The sequence below is a fragment of the Ambystoma mexicanum genome, chromosome 1q, assembly GCF_040938575.1.
Source record: "Ambystoma mexicanum isolate Mex_15411 chromosome 1q, UKY_AmexF1_1, whole genome shotgun sequence".
NCBI classification, from domain to species: Eukaryota; Metazoa; Chordata; class Amphibia; order Caudata; family Ambystomatidae; genus Ambystoma; species Ambystoma mexicanum.
This window is the reverse complement of record NC_090922.1, coordinates 839,048,753-839,070,504: the sequence shown is the minus strand read 5'-3', so window position 1 is coordinate 839,070,504 and position 21,752 is coordinate 839,048,753. Positions and strand designations below refer to the sequence as shown.

Below are 21,752 nucleotides of genomic sequence, written 5' to 3'. Positions count from 1 at the left end.
ATATGTTAGTAGGTCTTGATTACCCTGCTGTAGTGATAACAGTTCATTGTCCAGAGCCCTCCCTTGAGTATGCCGTGCTAATAGTTTCTCCATTTCACGCTGGAAACCTCCAAAGTCTCGAAGCAAAGGATCATCCTGGTTTACCAAGGGTATTGTCCAGTCCGCTGCACTACCTCCCAAATATGAGAGTACAAATGCCACTCTCACTTGATCTTTGGGGAATGCCCCAGGTCTGCACAAGAAATTTAGGCGACATTGATCCATAAAGACGGTGTACTTATTCGGGTCGCCTGTGAAGCGTTCTGGTGGGGCCAGGGGAACACCCCTGGAAGAACCACCTGTACTGGTGTGGGCTGTGGAGGCGCGGCAGGAGGGGCATACCCCGGCAGTGGGACCTGGCCTGCCTGTGCCTGGAGCATTTGCCTTGCTAGTTCATCTGTCCGCTCCTGGTTCACAATTAGATCCCTCTTTAGGGCATTGGTTTCCTGTCTTGAGGCATGAACTTCAGCCCGTAACTCTCCCAGTAATCAGGCCAACTGGTCAGTTTCAGAAGTTTCCATAATGCCCATGCAGAGATTCGAAGAGGCTTTGCATTCTGTTACACTCACCTGGTCTCTGCGGAGGCGTTGGGACACGGTTGCAGTCCTCCCGGGCGTGAGGTCGCTCGAGTCCGACTTCGCCATATGCGTTTATGTGGTGACTGGTGGTAATAGGTGATGCTGCTCGTGACTGCTCCTGACTGGGAAATAGGGGGCATGAGTATGCCAGCTTGTGCGCCTGATCCCCTTCCAGACCCCTTCACCCAAACCGTGGTACCCGTGGGATGCGCTGTCCCTGGAAAGCTCACCTGTTGATTAGTTTTGGCGAGCACTCCGTCCCGCTGCTTCTGGCAGGGGAGCTTTTATGATCTGGACCGAGTTCCTTCACTGGCCCTTTGCATGTGGTAGTCCAGTCCTGCTGCAACTAAGCCACTATACTTCAGGAAAGTGTTCCTGTTTGCCTTTGTTTTTCCTCGTCTGTTTTTGTTGTATTGTAAAGTTTGTTGTCTTGTATTGCTGTCCGTTCCACTTTTGATGTTTGCTCTTTTGCTTTCTTCCCTCACAGGTGATGTTGCTGGCCCAGCAGAAGCTGTAGAGCTCGAGGCGACAGCCAGAGGGAATGAGGAACGAAGCTTGTCTTTCTTGTTCTTCACAGGGTCCGAGTTTGTGGATGCGGAGTGCGGTGCTAAAGCGTCGGGATCAAGATAACTGGATGTCATGGATGAGCCTGGAGATGAAGCGATCAAGCACCGGTTTCCTGGAGGTGAGTATGCAGGAGAACGCCTGGTTTCAAAGGTAAGTAAACTGGTCCAAGCGGCGGTGAGCGTCACGTTGCACACGAGTGCACAGTAACGCGAAGCACCGGCCTTAAGGATGGAGCAGCTTATATAGCTGAGCTTCTGAAGCCATGCCCACCAGGTTCAGCCTGCCTGCCACACCTGATGAGTCAACACATGAAGACCAGGCATAGGGAGCCACACCCGATGAGTCAGCACATGATCTTGTTCTCTGGAATAAAGGCTTTGAGCTCCTGGAAAGTCCTTGTAAAATAAAAGCAATCCCGCACTGAAATAAAGTAAAAGCACTCCTGCACTGAAATAAAGTGTTCCTGCTCACATCTGTATATGAGCCTGGCGCCAAAGGCGCCAGGACTGAGTCCAGCCAGGGCCCCTGTGTTTATAGGTCCCAAAGGGACATAAGTGAGTCAAGTGACCCATTGCCTCATCACTAGATGGTGTGTTTTTTGTGTTCTGGGACCTGTGGCCATCACACAGCCACTGTGTCAGTTTTCTTGGGATTTTCTATGTTGGCTGCTTGTGCGTCAACTTTTTCATTCACTCTTGCGAGGTCTACTAGCCCTTCAGCGCGAGAGGTTTCTTTAGCAGGTGTTTTCTGACCTGCGACGATATGCATCCTTCTATCACTCTTAGTAGTCATCATTGAAGTTTGAAGTCACAGTATGTTATCTTCTTCTGGAGATGTACTATGAATTGTCCAATTGTCTCGTGAGGTGCTTGCGTGCACTGTTTGAAAGTATATCTTTCGTAGTCTCTGTTGGGGAGGACTACCAGCTGTCCGTTGATTGCAGCAGTGAGGAGTTGGTATGTCAACTTTACTTGGGGGGGGTTATGATCCCTTTAATTTCTTTCCCTACAAGATCTGTGAAGGTGTCCAGTTTGTTGGGCGCATCTTGGATCCCTACCGCTCTCATGAATTCTTCAAATTCCTCCATCCACTCCTGCCATCTCTGGCTTTGATCTTCTTGTGGTTCTAGGGTGTAAGAGTTGGGTCGACGTAGGACCGTTACCGGATTTGTGGGGGCTACTCCTGGTACGATTGGTGCCGTCCCGTCTGCTGTTCCTCCATGGGACAAAGTTTTCTTTTCCTGGTGTGGTTATTCCCGTCGTTTCGTTGCTCAGTATTTCAGGTGGTGTGCTGTCATGGAGTTAGTCACCAGTGGTTGTGGTCCGATGACCCTGCTAGCACCGCTCTTGTGCTTCTTGGGAGTGTGGGGCTCTGGTTCATGTGCTGTTTTTTGTGCTGGTGTGCTGGCTTGTTTTCCTCCTTTGGCTTATTTCAGGCGAGGCTGTGTTGTGTGTATGATGCGCGGTCTCTTGTAATGAATTGTCACTAAGGCCATGTGGTGCGAGGCCTTGTGAGTTTGTTCTCCTTTCTTGTCGTCGTGTGCACCCACATGTGGTAATGGGTTTGGTGCTTAGCTTTCTAGGCAGACTTTCACCTTTATTACTGGCTGCAATGAACGTTCTCATTCGACTCCTCGCATTCTAGTGGGTGTGCAGGGTGAAATCACGTGGCGTATGTAATGCGCGACCTGTCAGGAATGATGCGCTGGCTTAGGTTTGGCAGGGCGTGTCTCTTCAGTCCTCCGTGGCCACCCGCCTCCGTGTTGGGAAGTGTTTCTGTGTGCGCTCTTCTTTTCTAGCCACAGTGCTCCTTAGCGTGGATGTGTCCTCCCTGTGGCTGCCGTACGCAATGTCAGGGTTCACCTCAGCACTGCCACCATCAATGCTCTTTACCCTCTAAGAGGTCAGGGTAACCTACTGAAAGCTAGGAACCTGGAGGGTACTGTGGCAAACATACCTCACCAATCAATTTACAGCAATACAAGGGATTTACACTTGCAGACTTTGTGGGGTTGGTTCAAAACACAGAACATGCTCACCTTGACTTGGATTAATTGCTATGGATTGATTTGTGCTTCTCGTCAAGTATTTGACTTTCGTATACCATATTTTAGGGATTTTGACAACATGTTTTTTAAATTTACCTTCATTATTTTACCTTTTTGGTATGGACTGATTAATGTTTGCTACCATTGGACCCAGGGAAGAGGAATACACATTTTTGAAGTTTTATAGTTTTAGTATTTTTAGTGATTCTGCTTCCTTTTGCTTGTACTTTTTGATTTTAATGTATTTTGTTTATACCTATAGTGATATCATCAGTATCTTGAATTGTACAGAGCAGAGTGTTTTGATCATTTATTTTGAATAGCCTGAAGCCATCCCAAGACCTGCACCTACTTTTAGACCTTTATTAGTTGTGCAGAATTCTGTATATAAATGTATAAAAGAAGGGGAGTCACTACCTTTTGACAGTGCAGCCCCAAAACAATTCTGCAAAAATGATTGCCCCATTTCAGGAAGCGAATATTTTAGTTTCTGTCAACAACGAGAGCTCATCTGTGTTGCGCACCTGAGTCTTTCCTGTTTTTCCACAGGCTGAGTGGCGTCGCCGTGGTGGTAAAGAGGAAGAGTGGATGTGTGTCACAGGAAGCCCTCCCTAAACACCCCCCAGAGAATCAAACCCTGTTTGAGGTGCCTGAAAGGTCTCCCTATCCACAGAGTGACTTCCCCTGTATTTACGTGGCACAGGGACAGTGAAAGCACTGTCAGGGGAGCCGGACTGATGATACTGCTGTCACTCCACTGGACGGCGAGATGCAGATGGTACGATCTAGGTAAGGGGATGTACAGGAGCAGATGTAGAACAGCGTGGGCCACCGGACAAAATGGACCAGGAAGGCAAGGAAAATTGAAAAGAACCCCACAAGCAGAATAGGTCAGCAGGACAAAGGACAGGGTAGGAAAGTCCCCCAAGGGTAATGGTCTGATCAGACAGAGGGCAGAGGACTGAATGGGGGACCCAAGGAGCAGCACTGAAAAGCAGGCCAAATAACAGTGTAGGAACCCTACAAAAAGAGCAGGCAGCAAGAAAGAGAACCCAGAAGGCAACGGAGGGCAAAGGGCTGACAGAGCCACCAGACTGACTACAGGAAATAGAAGCCGATTAGGAAGCGTCAAGACACACCCAGTATGGTAGTGTTCAGGCTTTTATAGTCCTCCCTGCTCTGGCACAGGAAACCTGTTGGCAAGACAAGGATGCCAAGTCGTACAGTGCAGAACTGCGGGGCAGGGCTTCCTCCATGTTGTATGCGTGCTGTCACGGCGGGCTCAACCGCGGTCTGCAGGGGTCTCCTTCCCATGCAACGGAACCACTGCATCCCTCCATGTCATTGTGCAGCGGGCCACTGTGGAAGGAACCACCAGTGCTGATAGCAGCGCCACTCACCAGCAGGTAAGTGAGGCGGTGCTGCACAACGTAGCCGACTGGGCGTGGAATGCCCAACATCACACACCTCTCCTGGGGCACCAGGCTTCCAAGCAAAACAGTAATAGAAATCACAGACCAACCGGGGGCATGGACATGAGAAGCAGGTTCCCAAGACCGGTGAAGAGGGGATAACCCTCCCAATCCACCAAATAAAACGACGTCCCCTTCGCCAACGAGAATCACAGATCTCATGAACTTCATATTCTGGCTGGTCATCCACCAACAAGGAAGGAAGCTTAGGTGGAAGAGGACCAAAGGAATCAGAAACATGAGGGTTAAAGAGAGGCACATGAAAAACAAGGTGGATGTGCCAAGACAATGGAAGGCGCAGCTGAAAAGCCACAGAGTACACCCATTTCGTAATATGAAATGGCCCCAAGAAACAAGGAGCCAGCTTGGTGGGCAGATTATGTAACGGCAGTTTTTTTAGAAGAAAGCCAAACCTGCTAACCTACTGTGAAATCAGGCTCTGGGGTATGCCTTTTGTTGGCATGCCTCTTGCTCCTGTCACTTGCCTCTCGGAGGTTCCCAGTGGCCAGCCGATGCGTGTTCTGGATCAGAACCACAAGTTTATCCACAGAACAGAAGGTACCAAACCAGGTATAACCCATTGTAGAGGCACTAATCGCTGAATACTAAATACTGGGGACCTCTATTCGAGATGATTTTAGAAGGCAGGCCATGTAAACGGTACAAGTCATGGAAGAATGCTTGTGCCATTTGAGAAGCCGTAAGAATACTGGGAAAAGAAACAAAATTAGCCACCTTGGAAAAGCTGTCAATGAGGACCATGACGCAAGTATACCCCTTGGATCGAAGTTAGTCCACAATGAAGTCTGTCGATATCGTGTGACATGGATAAGCAGGTGACTCTGGAGGGCAAAGTAGACTAAAAGGTTTTCTGCGTGGTATCTTACATTGGGCACATACTGGGCAGGGGCTAACGCATTGTCCTATTAACTTCTTCATTCCAGGCCATCAAAATTGTCTTGAGATAGTTTTCTGGGTGGCTTTTGCGCTTGTATGACCTCCTGCCAAGGAATCATGGAAACTTGACATGACCAGGAAGGGTAGTGCTTCTGTGGGTACATATACTTTGTCCTCCATCAAAAGAAGTCCATCATGGTACCACGCCTGAAGCTGGTTCACAAGATCAGATAAGTGTGGATCACTGGCCATCGCCTGTAGTATTTCTCATACATATTGTTGAAGAAAGCATACAAAGTTCTTTTCTGGTAACATGGGACTCAGTATAAGATACATTGACTCAGGTTCTCCTAAAGAACGAGACAGGGCATCTGCTCGACAGACTGGTGTTTCCAGGTATGCATGTGATCCGGAAATCAAATTGACAGAAGAAATATGCCCAGCGTGCTTGACGACTAGTTTTACACTGCATGGCGCATAAATACTGCAGGTTTCTGTGGTCGGTCCTTAGTTCCACAGGAAAACGACCCCCTAATAGGTGGTGCCTCAATTCTGCAAACACCTCTTTAATAGCGAGGAGGTTCTTTTCAATCATGTCATAGTTGAGTTCACTTGACGTCATTTTTCGTGAAAAATAAGCTTCAGGTAGTTCTGTTTGCTGATGTTCATCAACTTGCAACAATCCCGCTCCAATAGGAGTGCTGAATGCGTCAGATTCCAGGATGACAGGTTTTGTATCATCAGGGTGGCGCAAGATCGGTGCAGACATAATGGCATTTTCAATGGTGCCAAAAGCAGCTTCTGCTTTGTCGTTCCACCGAAAATGGCTTTTGGTACTAGTCTGCTGTTATATGAGCAAATCTGGTTTTAAAACATTGATACAAATGTGCAAAAGAAGCACTGCAGAGTTTTTATCACTTCATAGTAGCGCCACACACCAGCAGGTAAGGCAGCGTGGCGCGACAGAGCCGACCGTGCGCGAAGCGCCTAACAGGTTCTTCTAACGGCCCTGGACAGGAGTGCTTAGATTCTGGCTGTGGGAGTGTGTTTCTTTACCTTGATTTGCCTTGGTAATGGCATTTCATAGCTTGAGGAGGTTCAAGACGGGAATATGGCTCAATCTCATTTAAAGTTTCCAATTACTAATAGCAAAGAAAATGGTAACGAGAGGCAAGCTAAAACAAATTGTTACTACGTCCAACCAAAAAGACCATTTATTCTAGCAACTATTGAGATACCGAACACAGAATCAAGATGCCGGGCATAACATCAGCATTCTGGCCAAAATTCATGCAGGAAGAAATTAAAATATTTTTTTAGATTTCATCCTGAACTCAGGTGAAGTGTGTCAACATTGTTTTCCCAGTAGAGAAATCAGTGATTTATGAAATATCTGATGGCATCTTTTAAACTAACAGATTTCCCTTGTGACATTGGTTTACCCAAAAGATCGTATTAATAACTTATTAAGGGCATGGCTACCTCCAAACTCGTAATGAGGCCCATTGTGTGTAGGAGAGACAGATTGGTACCACTTGAGTGTGGTGAGGGGATGAAAAAGGTGAGTGAGGCAGTGTGAGATACAGTTCTGCAGGAGAAGCTGTCTACTGAGTGCTGGGGAAAAGGACAGTCTGCTTTCCCTTTCTACACTGCAGACTTCAAGCTCCACCTTAAAATCTCTGGAATAGCGCAGAGGCATGCAGTGTGAGGTAGAGTGAGATACAGTTCTGCAGAAGAGGCTGTGTACTGAGTGCTGGTGAAAAGTACAATCTGCTTTCCCATTCTACACTGCAGACTTCAAGCTCTACCTTAAAATCTCTGGAATGGTGTGAGGCAGTATGGGATCCAGTTCTGAAGTTCAGCAAGTGCTGTGTGGTGCTTCAGTGCTTCTGTACTTTCAGTTCGGCAATTCAGCAAGAACCTCGGAAGAAGCTTGGTTCGTAATTCATTCCTTGCTTTCTACAGCCCCACTGGTAATCGTCCAAGGTGCGAGGCAGAAGTAGAGCCCAACTTGGCTGACGGATGCCGTCCTCTTTTTACGATCTGAGGAGTGAGAGCAGCCTTCAAGGTTAGGCTTGTGTGACGCCCCCTGCCCAAGATGTGGTGGCTGAGGTCATTGCAACGGCAGAGGTGGAGGCTTCAGATATGCCGGCGGTGGCTGTGGCTGGTATTGGGAATAGTAACAAAGTAATGTTTCCCGACTCTAAACTAAAGTAAAAGTCAGGCTTAAGCCCCTTTTGCTTTGCCCCTCACTTTTGCAACCAGTGTTTGCTTTGACAAGGAGAACAGGCCTACAGCTGTATCTGCCCCCCGAACCGCTCTTTGCCTTCCCGTAAAATTGTGAGATTTCTTGCCTATACACTTTACCTTCTCCCCCGTGGCATTTTCGAGGTTGTACAGGCCCATACATTGAACGTTAAATCTGTTGAACTTGCTTTATCAGCTCACCAAGTTGCCAGAGCCAAGGCGGTGAAGTCGTCAGTTTTTATTTTTGGAAGATCAGATAATTCCTTTCTTATTAAACTTGGCTGCTATTACGCCCGCTTCTTGTTTTGCCAGCTGCAGTAACTTCGGGAGGAGCCATCAATGATTATTGATTTCAGGCCCTGCTGTCAGCGAGAAAGGGCCTATTACGTGAACTTACAGACTTGGAAATACTATCAATTCACAACGATTTGGTACCACAAACAGGAAGGGTGGTGGTGGACGTTTTAAGACTACCAGATATTAATGTTTGTCTAACAAATTATTTTAGTGTGGCACCAATATCAGGCTCTTTGCCGTTGGATGGACTACGGTCCGGTCTGTGCCATGATGGCTTTATGGATGTGTAGGTAGCAGTGGTAGGGGCCCCGGGTTTAGGGGCTCTCCAGCCACTCCTGCTCCACAAATAACGAGCTTGGTGAGCTCTCTAGAAGTAGTTGTCCGCCCACTCATTTGTTCCTCTAAAGGCAGGCCATCAGTACTTGTTCCTATAATTAAAAAAAAAAGGTAAGCTACATGATTCTTTACCAACGGTTAGTCCAAGGCTCGATTTGACAGGAGATTTGAGTTCTTTTGTGCCGTCTGGTTTACAGTTTGGTGATGCCGCCCCAGTTTTACCTATGGTGAGCCCACCATTAATAAAAGAGCAAGGTTTTGGTATCCAGGTCGAACCTATCGTAACCTTCATTTCGACCCTGCACGTAAGCTTAAATGTGGCTATTAAAGCTCTAACTGATGCACACGAAAAGGGTAGATGGAGTCCTTATTGAACAGGCGCTTGCCTTTAATAACTTAAACAACAGATTTACATACATTGAAGACTACATCAAAAGAGAAGATAACGCCCACAGATCTTATAGGTTGTTGTGTAGGGCGTGCTGAGGGCGTGGCGCCCAAGGTTTGTAGAATGGCAAAGTTGGTAAATCTGTCTGTGAACTCTAATTGTATTAATAATGACATGGCCCTTTGCACTAAAATGGCTGAGGGTATACATGTTGCGGATACACCTATCCTTTTTCCTTTACTGTTGGTTGATCAACCTTTTTTTGACCAGGTGATTCCCCTCCCTTTTACTTTCCCTATAAGTGAAAGTGTATTGCAGGTGGCGGAAGACCTGCTGACAGAGAGGGATGAAGGAGTGGAAGTGGTCATGGATGTAATTGTGGAGGTCGCAGGCTGTGGGCGTGATGTAAAGGAAGAGTTCTCAATCTTTCAACAAAGGAAAAATAAGAAAAGAAATAAGGGGAGGTGGAAGTTGAGAATAAAAAGCCAAAAAATAAAAAGACGGTAAGAAATAAGAACTCTAGGGGCTCACACGCACCTTTGAGAAAGTTATTCCTCCCCTTATTTCTTTTCTTATTTTTCCTCATTCCCTTCATATTCAGGCTGCTTTATTGCCCCATCATGACTCTGCCCAAACAAATGAAGTGGGAGTGGAAGGTGGATAGAACCAACCTAACGGGGCTACCGTCCATGATCTTGGTGTGAATAAGACGGTAACATCAGTAACCTCAAGGGTGGCCGTAGAGGGTCTGCGTTCAAGCCAGGAGGTGGCAGTGGGAGTGGACAGCGGGCCTCCACATGCCGACCCGCTGATGCCGTGTTTCAGCGTCCAGGCTGTTATTGACCCCCTCGGCTGTTGAATTTAGACCATTATTCACGTCACATGTGGGCATAGGGACGAGGACAGACACTTAAAGGGTTATCCAGGAAGAGGCGGGAGAAGTAAGATCTCCATGTGAATTGGTTTTGCCATGTTATGTAGCTCGGTCTGAGTGTGGCCTGGTGGCTGCTAGCTTTCGTACATTGGCGGAGAGGAGACTCATGATCAACTCTGCCCGTGCTCCCATTGATTCAGTGGGTGGAGGGGGTTTGTCTACTGTTAAGCAATCTTTCAAGTAACTATTGCTGGAAAAAATCATACCGGATCAGGAGACCATGGTACTCAACAGAGAAAATGTTCTCAGCTTACTGAGGAGTGTTCCTCTGCTCTCCCACATTTGTTCAGGGACATTACCCAGGTTGAGTTCTGGAACGACCAACGATTGGATAAGGTCATTCTACATTTGTGTTCACGTTTGGTTTTAAAGAAATTATTGCTGCCTCTGATTATATTAGAACGTGGGGTTATGATGTTAGTCTTTTTGATTCAAAACTGCTACCTTCTACCCAAAATCAAGCTATTATGGGTAGAAAGGGGGGGCCAAACCTAGCTACTCAGCCTGCCTTTCAAATTAAATGCTTTTGGGTAATGACAGACAGAGGGAAGTATGTACTTCAAATGCCGGATTGACTAAGGCAAATGATAATACAGATTGGAGCTGGTTGGTGGCTTCTTTGACCCCAATGACAAGTCTTCAGGAGTAGCAGTCTCAAGATTCCCCTGGTAGAGATTTTAAAGTGATATCTTGAAATACCAGGGAATTTGTCCATCTATTCCAAGGCTGTAGTGTAGACTTGACAGGGGCCGATGTCTTTTGCCTTCAGGAAAGTGGCTTCTCGAACCTCCAATATTAGATGGGTATACACATATGTTAAATCGTGCATATAACGTGGAAAAGGACCATCCAGCTTCTGATTTGCTTTGTGAAATAAGAACAGATCTTTCTGTTGATGCTACTATTTTTTGCTCAACCAAATGCGTTTATGCAGGCTGTTTAGCTGGAACGGGACCCACTTGTCTACCCGGAACTCAGCCACACCCTTTTTACTGAATCATTATTGGAACTCGCCAAAAATCACTCAAGAAGAGTTCTTTGAGGCCATTGAAGAGGTTTTGTTTTGTTGGCAAACTAGTAGGAATTCTAACTCTATTGTCATTTGTGGTGATTTGAACGCTTTGGCGTTCATTGACCCACTTGTAATCATGATTTTAGGGCAGATTCTGCTGTTGGACAAAGAGGGGCGGCATTTGTGTCTCTGATGGACATAAAGGATCTAGATATTATTAATGGTAATGTGGTAGGAGATGCGCCTCCAGATCATACCTGGGAAAGACACACTCAGAGAAATGTACTAGATAATTTATTTGTCTCTGAAGGGATATATACATCTATTACGTCCTTCAAATTCAAGCCCACTACTATGAGTGATCACTTTCCTGTTTATTTGAATTGGACAGTACAAGTTAGTGGCTGTGAACCATTCAGTTTCCCGCTGGCCCTACAGGTAAATTCTGATGGAAACCGTCTGGCGTGGAAATATTACAACTAGCCTGTCACAAAGTTGAATTTTCCTATTTGCTAATTCTGGTTGTTTTTTTAAAAAGTATGTATTTCACTCGTCTGTAGGAAAGTTGAATCTGCCTACTTTCTAATTCTGGCTGTGTTTTAAAAAGTATATATTTCACTTGCCTGTAGGAAAGTTGATTCTGCCTATTGCTAATTCGGGCTGTGTCTTCAAAAGTATGCATTTCACTCGCCTGTATGAAAGATGGAGCTGCCTTTCTATGAATTGCTGCTCTGTTCTGAAAGAAATAAATCTATGTTCTTGCCCCCTCTATGTGACTGTCAAAGTTCTCTCTTGGCCTGGTCGTTCCTTTGCCTTGCGGCTATTGGGTCATGCTCTTCAGTTCCTTCCTCCCTCTGACCCCCCTCCCTTGCCCCCAGACTCCACAATAGTGCCCTCAGTCTCCCGCATCTTCTCCAACTGCTTCTCTATCACCTATCCTACCCCTCTGTCTAGGACTGTTATGAAAAGGTTCAACAAGGATCTCCTGGTCTCCAATCCTGGCCTGCCATTGCTGACACCTATGTCAACGCCTGTTCCAGGCAGACCCTCACTGATATCCTCTTTTTCATTCCATCTCCAGCCCTTTGAGCTACTGACATCATCTCTGTACTCTCCCCTTTCTCTTCCTCTCCCATTACTGGTGGCACCCGTTCATCTCCTGCAGGTTCTTCATTAATGTCTATCTGAATGGCACTGTCATGGCCTCGGGATCTCAGCCCAACCTCCTCCTTCTAGATAGGCGTCTCCCGTCTCTCAGCAACTTCCACCTCCCCTCTCCCGCCTCTCCTCTCCCTGTCATCCCTCTGGCGCCTCTGTCATCTCAGACGGGTGTACCACACTCTTGTACCGCTCCCCAGAAGACCTTCAAAAGTGGCAACCTGCTCCACTTAGCTATCCTCAATTCGCGCTCTGCCATCAAACATTCCTCTGACATCTGCCAGCTCCTTGAGGATCTTGATCTAGATGTCCTCGCTCTCACTGAGACATTCTTCACGGAGAGCTATGTCACGACTTTTGACACTCTCCTCCCTGAGGGTTACAAGATCCTCTCTAAATCCAGACTTAACAGGCCTGAGGGTGGAGTGGCCCTCATTTTCCCTGAGTGGGACCCTGCTACTATCATACCCTCTCAGTCCCTATTCCTCTTTCGAATACCTTGTCTGCAGGCTCGATGTCTCCCCTGCGCTCTCTCTGACTCTGGTCACCATCTACAGGCCCCCTGACCAGGTCTCCCACTTCCTCTCTAAATGGGCAGCCCTCACCTTTCGTAACCTCCTCCTCCAAGCTTCTCTTTCTTGGAGACTTCAATATTCACCTTGACTCCCATGATGCGCCTCTGGATATTTCCGCAACTTCTGTGACTCTCTTTAGCCCCCTATTCTTCCCTCTGGTCCGATGCACTCTGCCGGACACACCTTGGATGCTCTCATCTCCTCAGACCTCCACATCTCCAACCCTCTTGTTACTGCTCTCTCCTGGTCTGATCATGCCCTTGTCTCCTCTCACTTGGTCCTCCAGCTAAACCTTCCCCTGCACTGCCAGCCTACTTCTCCTTCATTCGACCGATGAAGCAAGTGTCAGCTGCCGTTTTTGCCGCCACCTTCACTCCCTCTACTATTCTCTCCACTGACTCTCATTCTGACTCAGTCCTATCTAACCTTCAACTCTTCAACTGCAACACTCCAGATATCCTTGCCCCTGACATGAGGATCCGCCTGAAGCCTGCATCCATGTGCAACTCCTGGAATGACTCCGATCTGGCCGCTCTGAATGCAAGTGCTGAGTTGCTGAGTGGTAGTGGCAGGCTTAGAGCACATACTTTGAGAAACAGGCCTGCAGCCTGCTCCAAAGGCAGTACAAACTTGCCATCTGTTCTAAGAAGAGGGCCTATATCCGAGCATGCATCTCAGTGGCCACTAATAACACGGCTGAACTCTTCAAAATCTGCAAGGAACTTGCCCGCTCTACTGCAGTCTCCACATCTCCTCTGCCCTCGATGGCACTCTGCACTTCCCTGGCCTCTCACTTGATCTACAAAAACCATAGAATCCTCTCCTCACTCACTTCTATTCCACATTCTTCTCCCTCCCCTTCTTCCAAGCCTCCCTTGGTCCCCCTCTTGCTTGCCGCTCTATTCCCTTCCCTTTCTCCCATAACACCTGATGAGGTTTCTAGAATAGTCGGGTCTATGAAAGTCTCTTCTAAACAGGTGAGCCTCTGTTCCCCCAGAACTATCAAGGACAATGTTGTCTCCCTTGCTCCAGCCTTGGCCGATTTCTGCAATCACTCCGTTGCCACTGGATCCTTCTCCTCACTCCTCAAGCACTCCCTTGTGCACCCTCTCCTCAAAAAACCTTCTACTGACCCTTCCTGCAAATATCGCACTACCTCTACTACCCCCTTCTTGGGCAAACTCCTGGCGAAGCTTGCCATCTCCCAGCTTGTCCACCACACTGAATCTGCTGGTTGCTGCCACAACTAACAGTCCTGCCTTAGAGTGGCCAGAGGCACAGAAACCGCTCTCTTGAACCCACATGAAGACTTGCTCACTAAGCTTACTACAGCTCTTCTTCTATTCTCATCCTTCTTGACCTTTACTCTGCCTCTGACACGGTCAATCACGCCACCTTCACAAAATGGCTCTGCAACACCCTTGGTATCACAGACCTGGTTCTGAACTGGTTGACCTCCTTCCTCTCCACCACCTCTCTCTCCACTTGTGGTGTCCCTCAGGGCTCTATCCTTTCGCCCTGGCTCTTCAATATTTACCTGGCCCCTCTTGTACAATGGATCCTGGGGTAATTGAGTGAGAGAGGTAAAAGAAGAAGGTTGTGGCTAGAGGGAGAGAGAGAGGCAAGAGAGAGGGGAGAAGAGAGAGGTGCAGGTGAGGCCGACAGAAGGGAGGGGAGAGGAGAAAGAGATAGGAGCAGATAAAAGGGGGAATGGAGGGACGTGAGAGGAGAAGGAATGAGGTACAGGTAGGAAGAGAGAGAGAGAGAGAGAGAGAGAGAGCGAAAGAGGTGAGGAAGAACACTGAGTGATTGGAGACAGAGAAAGAGGGAGAGATAGAGACAGGGAGAGAGAGGAGAGAAGGGGTCTTAAAGAGAAAACCCTGGTGACAGGGGGCCTCCATCAAACCAGAGGTACCCCTAAGAAAGTCCCGGAAGGAGATAGATAGAAAAGGTAAAGGCCTTTAGGTTTCCACGTCAAAATTAAGAAAACTTAGACAGCGGGGATTGCTTGCCTTAGAGTACATCAGGTTGAAAGATCCTGGGTGTTAGGGACACCTTGGCTCCCACGGAGAGGTTGAGAGAGTCATATGTACCACCTTTGTTTCAACAATCACAGTCTTCTCAAATCAGTTCTTTGAAAGCTTAATAAAATAACTTAAATCTACAAAAATGGCTGTGGATTTCTTAGGCCATCTATGACAGCAGGTTGCCAAAGCAGAGCATACACAGGGTCATCTTTGAGATCCGATTTCATGTTGGTGCTTCAAGACTCATCCCAGAGATTGACAAAGTTTAGGTGCAGATTCCTTTATCTTATACAAATATTGGACTCTGCGTGTAAACACAGCTCCCAATCACAATTGTGAATTTTTTCAAACATATGTCAGCCACCCAATCACTGGGGGTTACCAAATTCAATCCTTCCCAGGCTTCTTCCCGGCAAACACACATGATGTGGATTCCGTCTTGATTCCAAACATATGATTTATGTACTTGTGAGTTCTGACCTTGGAGGGTCTTGACCCAGTCAAAAACCTTTTCTGGGCACATACGTATCATTTCACACAAGGCAAGATAATTTTAGCTGTTCTCTTTCAGAGTGTTAACTGCAAGAACACCATCTAAAGGCTCTGTGCCAAGGGGTAAGTTTGCACCCTAATGAATATTTATTGATCAGTATCCGGGCAACATCTGACAAATTATCACTGCCACCAGCTTCTGGGTCTTGCAGAGATGAATGGCCAAGGATACATGCCCAGGAAAATACAGTGTACCTTTTGGGCACCCGATCCTAAGAGTTGCATTATTAGTGAGGCCTTCAATAAGGACTCATTAGGGAAAACATTTTGGTGAACCTGCTCAGAATAAGAAAAAGATTACGGTTCTCACATCAGAGACACAGTTTATCATTATTATTATGAAACAACAGAGCACTTTCCAAGTCATGGGGGGTAGTACACAGTGAGGAAAGCAGAGATACAAGGGAGTGGGGAGCTAACTAAGAAGAAGGGGGTTTGTGGGTAATTTGGCAGAAGGGGCCCTAATAATAAACAGGAGAGGTACCCCGTAGCAGATTACATCGGCCCTCATTACGAGTATGACGAGCTGTAAAAAAGTGGCGGTAATGGAATTGCCACCACTTTTATTGTTCTGCAATAATCCGAGCTTGGCCTTGCAGTGCAGGATTTACTGTCAGCATCATGCTGGAGGTAAATCCTCCAACTTTCTGCCGAAAGATCGGTGGAGATACCTCATTCCGCCAAAATCCCCATGGAGTCCAATGGACTCCAAAAAATTGGGGCCAACTCTGCCTACCACCACTTGTAACAGTAATTCAGTTTGGTGGTATTCCGACAGATTTACCACCGGAATACTGCCAAACTCGTAATGAGGGCCATAGTCTCATGTTAGGTAGGGAGTTCAGAGTGTGTAGATCTATGTGTTAAGGATGAACTATTCTCTGACATGCAGAAGCGAAGCAGCGAGTCTCATGTTTTCATAGTCTAGCGACATAGACAGAGAAGGCATGTCTTCTGGTCCTTTTCTTCCTGGACTGGCCGAGTTCAAATCTACATATGTCTTTACTTCTGGTGGGTAGATCCCCTCCGGAGATGCTGAGCTTCTCAGCGAGGTAGCTTGGGGACTTGTGTGCAACAGCCTCATAGATGATGCAGAGGATTTGAAGGTGATATGTGCTTGCAGAGGGTGCTATGGCGGTTCAATGAAGGTTGGGGTGATGTGGTTGAATTTGGTGAGTCCTTTCATGAGTTGTACTGGAGCATGTAGGGCACATCTCAGTGTTGCCAGGTTGGTTTCCGGAAGGCTTTGCAGAAGGGCATTGCGACCACGTAGGTGGGAGAGGATGGGAAGTGGTTTGCTGGGATGAACGATTTGGTTTTCCACAGGAGCGAAAGTTGGTACCAAGCCATTTGCGTCTTCCTTGCTATGTGCTCCTTGAAGGAGAGGTGTCTGTTTATGTAGAGCCAAAGAGACGTGACACAGGTGGTCAGCTGGGGTGTGAAAGTTCATAGCAGAGAGTTGGATCTGGATTACAGGGTGTTCGGTTTTGTTGGTCAGCAGTAATCTGGTCTTGGAGTGGCTGAGCTTCATGTAAGCACTGAACATCCAGGACTGGATCAATGTGAGGCAGGAATTAAGTTTGTGGATGTCTTCTATGGAGGATATATTGAAGTAGTGTTGTATGTGATCTGTGTATTGGTGGATGTGTCTGTTGTATGGAGCCAGGAGGGTTCCGAGAGATTTCATGTAAAGGTTGAATTTCAAGGGGGAGAGGATGGATCCTTGCATTACTCCACAGGTAATGGGTAGAGTTTGTGATCTGGAGGAATCCATCTGTACACATTGGAGATTGTTAGCAAGGTAGGATTTGAACCAGCTGAGGATGGTCATGCAGCGATGTAGAATGTCGGTGAGTGTCTGGTGTTCTTCTGTGTCGAATGCTGCTAAATAGTTGAGAAAACCTAGGAGGCAAAGATGGCCATCGTCAAGGATTGTGGATCGCATGATGGTAGCCATTTCCGTGTTAAATCTGGATCGGAAGTGAGATTGGTATGATTTAAGGAGGTTGTTGGTGTCGGTGTGTTGGAGGAGTTGCATGACTACTGCCTTCTCGAGAATCTCTCCTAGGAAGGGAAGATGGGTGATGGGGCAGTAATTGCTAAGGTGGTCAAGATCCAGTGGTGGCTTCTTGAGAAGCTGCAAAATGTGTCTGGTCTTGCGGTTCAAGGTGAAGATGCCTTGATTAAGGGAGCTGTTGACGATTGCCATGTAAAGGGTAGTGTGCTTCAGTCAGAAGGTTATTGAGTACAAAGGAAGGGAGGATATCATTCCATGTATGATGCAGCCTTGAGGGATGCTTGGCGATCTTCTATGGTGAGTGTCTTGAAAGTCACCCAAGTAGTGGTGGTTTTGTGAGATGGGATGTGTGGTGTGCTGTCAGTTGTGGCATTGGTGTCTATGTGCTGGCAGATCATTCTGATCTTGTTGATGACGAAAGAGTTGATGGCAGTGGATTTTTCAACATCATGCAGTACAGGTGGGTCGGTCAAAGGGTTGATGTAATGCTTGATGGCTTAGAAGAGGGCTCTGCTTTCGTTGTTGGCCTTGGCCATTGTATCTGGTAGTAGTTGACCTTTGAAGGGACGATCAGTCCTCTGCGTGTATCACAGAGTTCCTGAACCGCACATAGCACACAAAGATCCAATGCATACGAAAGGTAATATACTCAACTTCATCATTGCACCATGCCCCTCCTCCTTCAATTCCACTCAACTGGTCATACCATCTGGCAGTCCCCTTTCACATTAGTCACACCACACCGTCAAGCACACCCATTGGCAGCCCAGCAAATAAGCCTTCAGATCAATCAAGAAATTCTCAGTGGAAGCTCTCACGGAAGTCCTCACCAACCGCCCCCTCAACAAAATAACTATCAGAAAATGAGAAAAGACTTGGCGACAATCCTGCAGCGCATTCAACCTCGCCCTCCTCAAGGAATTCTGAGCAGCAAAGCAAGAATGCACCAAAAGATTAGTAGTGATTGACCAGTGGGAGGAAATTACGTTACGTGACCTAGATCCACTTACTGCAAAAGAAAAGCTGCTGGAAGGCTGGTTAAAGAGTGGGAAAAGAGCAGCAAAATAAGAAGGTACCAAAATATTAGCATTGACTGACAGTTTGGTGGGGTCTAAGTCATGTGACCGAAATGTAGGTCCTTGGTAGGGCTGTAGACCTAACACGTATTGGAAAACATCAGGGAATTCAAAATTCGACATTATCCATGTAACCTCAGAGACGCAAAAGTGTCATGCCTCCCGCCAAGAAACCCCACAAGAATGGAGCTAACACCTCATGTCTCTGGGAGAACTAGAGGATTTCTAAATGTGTGGTGTCCTGAAATAAACGGTCCTAAGCATGATAAACATACTTGTGGCTCAATTCTAGCATCCTGATGGAAAACCGAAACAAATTTCCATGTGTAAAAGCCACTTATAAACAGGGAGCCCTAACTCTAAGGAAAAGAACTCATAACTCCAAGATGCTTTCTGTCGAAATGGCTGCACTGGCAATTAGTGAATGAAGGTAAAGAAGGCACTATCACAGTCTGAGAGGGTTCTAATGGCATTGTATGTTACACAGGCTTCTCTGTCTATGAGAAAATGAATAAGCCCTCAGTACAGGAGAATGGTGACTGACCATTGTGATTAGAGCTTTTCATATGCCAGGTTCATAATGGCAGACAGAGCAAAGCTTGTGCCAAACACTTAAAGCAATAGATTTAACTATTGGTTCAAAAGAATAAGTTGTTTTGCTGCGACTCTGCATGATCCTCCCCCGCACGCTGTCTGATCACTCTCCGGTGTTACTGAGCCTCGTTTTCCAGGATGTTCCAAGACAGGCTAGAAGGTGGAGAATGCCGGGGGGATTGCTGGGAGATGCAAACGTGGCCGAGTCATTACATGAGGAGATAACCAATTTCTTTGTAGACAACCTGGGGACGGTAGATCGGATATCCACAGTTTGGGAAACCTTCAAGGTTTGGGTTAGAGGTTAGTCACATTTGGACATTATGTCCAAATCAACAGGACTCTTGAAGGGGGTGAGACGGGACCTCGAAGTGGTGGAACGTGAACTGAAAGAGCTGGAGGAGGTATACAGCCGCACTCATAATAGGTACACCCTTGCTGGAATTCATAAACTCCTTAGGACCTTTGACAATTTAGCCACGAGGGAGGTATGATACATTGCGGCCCCCATGCGGGCGCGTCGCTATGGAGAGGGGAATAAGGCGGGGAAAATGCTGGCCAACTTGTTTGGAAATTAAACAAATAACGCCCCGATAGCCGCTATTCAAACAGCTCCAACTGTAATGGTCACAAGCGATAAAGGTATTAATGATGAATTGGTTGAATTCTACAAAACACTGTATGCGAATAGAGACCAGAAAACCCCCACTGAGATAAAAGATTACCTGGCCTCACTGGGTCTCCCGACGCTCCCAGACGAAAATAGATTGGCTTTGGAGCTACCTGTCACAATGGAAGAGATCACTGAAGCTATCAAGGATCTCACGTCGGGTAAAGCCCCGGGTTCTGATGGACTGGGGGCTGAATTTTATAAGGAGTTCCATGAGGAGCTGGCCCCTATTCAACTCAGAACTTGGGAGGAGGCCCTCGAACAGCACGTATTGCCCCCTACAATGAGGGAAGCTATTGTCACGGTGCTTCTCAAGCCCAGACGCCCACCCCAGGAAATGTCCTCTTACAGGCCCCTCTCGCTCATAAATACCGACGCAAAAATTTCGCGAAGGTCATGGTCAATCGCATGTTACCCATGGTTCCAGCACTGGTCTACCCGAACCAAAACGGGTTTATTCCCAAGAGGTCTACTGCGTTGAACCTCCGCAGGCTGTTTGGGATCATGGTACAAATTGACCCGGGCAGGCAGGCGGTTGCGGTGTCCCTCGACGCCGAGAAAGCATTTGATTCGGTCTCATGGGAGTACCTCTTCTCGGTGTTGGAGGCGTTTGGGGTGGGACCCAATTTTATCAGATATGTCCGTCTGCTCTATACAAAGCCCGGGGCTAGAGTCTATACCAACAGAACCATGTCTGACATGTTCGACTTGGGGAGGGGCACAAGACAGGGGTGCCTGTTCTCGCCAATCCTATTTGCTCTTACAATAGAGCCCATGGCTGCTGCAGTCAGATTGCGTCATAAAGATAAAGGCATAGTTATGAAGGGCTCCAATCAGCTGATTTCACTTTATGCGGATGACACGCTGTTATATATCCGGGAACCTGACAAAAACCTTGCGCCCGTTATGGCAGATATACACGAATTTGCTGATTACTCTGGTTACACTGTAAAAAGTTCTAAATCAGAAATTTTCCCACTCACCCCTTGTACTAAATGCCTGGAAATGACAGAAGGCCTTAAATGGTCGGAGGGATATATTAGATATCTAGGTCTCCAGGAGCAGACAATCTTTATTTACCGACAACTACGAAGGGGCGCTACAGTCAATTAATGCGAAGCTTGCGATATGGAGGCACCTCCCTATCTCACTACATGGCAGGATAGCAGTGCTAAAAATGACCGTCCTTCCTAAGCTACTATACCTGTTTGTGAATATCCCGATATGGCCAGGCAGGGAATTCTTCTCCAGGCTACGATCAATGGTGACCACATTTCTCTGGAACGGTAAGACTGCTAGAAAGGGATGGGAGAAAATGGTGGAACCATACAGTTCCGGAGGCAGAGCTGCCCCGGACTTTGAACTTTATTACTTAGTTGCTCAGGTGCAATTCGCGAGATATTGGTATGAGACGGCAGAAGAAGCACCTCACGCATGGGTAGAGACACACACAGTTGCACCCTCTGATGTGAGATCAATTATTTTCGCCCCACGACATAGAGATGTGTGTGAATATGATCCGGCGAGCTGCACTGTCCGGGCTTGGGGGCCAATATGTCAGAGACTTCAAATTGAAAAACCCTATAACCCACAGATTCCCTTGTGGAACTTTCCCGGCATTCCTTCCACGTTTGACACGGACATGCAGGAAGCATGGGACCCTAATGGGGAAATGGTGGTGGGGCACATGTTCATAGAGGGGAAATTTGTTAGCTTAACAGGTATTTTAAGGGCACTGGGTAGAGGACCGCTTCGAACACTCCAATATTACCGAATGAGATCAGCATCCAGGCTAGATGGCCCCTATTTCCTGATGAGCCACTCTCACACCCATGTTTACAATTGATCACAACTCAGGGGGGTCTAGGAGTCTCCAAATTATATGCATCGGTGCAGGCCCACACCCCCACAACCAACAATGTGAAAATAAAATGGGAAACAGATTTGCAGATACCCAATTCCTGATGAGAAATGGGTAAAGTATTGTTCACTCACTAAAAAGGTTTCGCTCAATGCAGGACTGCGCCAGATACAATTTAAAATTCTTAACAGGCTGCACTATACGCCAGCTACAGTGGCAAGGTTTGTGCCAGACTCCTCGAGCGAATGCCCTAAGTGCGGCGCCCCACAAGCAGGGTCCTTCCACATGTATTGGGACTGCCCTGTGCTGCAGCGGTTCTGGGGGAGAGTGGCTGAGTTGCTGGCGGAAATTACACAAATATCCCCATTCCTGTCTCCACAGAAATACCTGTTTGGTGATATTGGGAAG

General features: G+C 47.2%; 1 protein-coding gene across 7 annotated transcripts in view; it reads right to left on the bottom strand.

The window, feature by feature from the left end:
* LOC138537634 (ADAMTS-like protein 2) overlaps positions 1–21,752 on the bottom strand; it is a 678,742-nt gene that overhangs the window by 165,986 nt on the left and 491,004 nt on the right. The gene's annotated exons all lie outside the window — the stretch shown is intronic.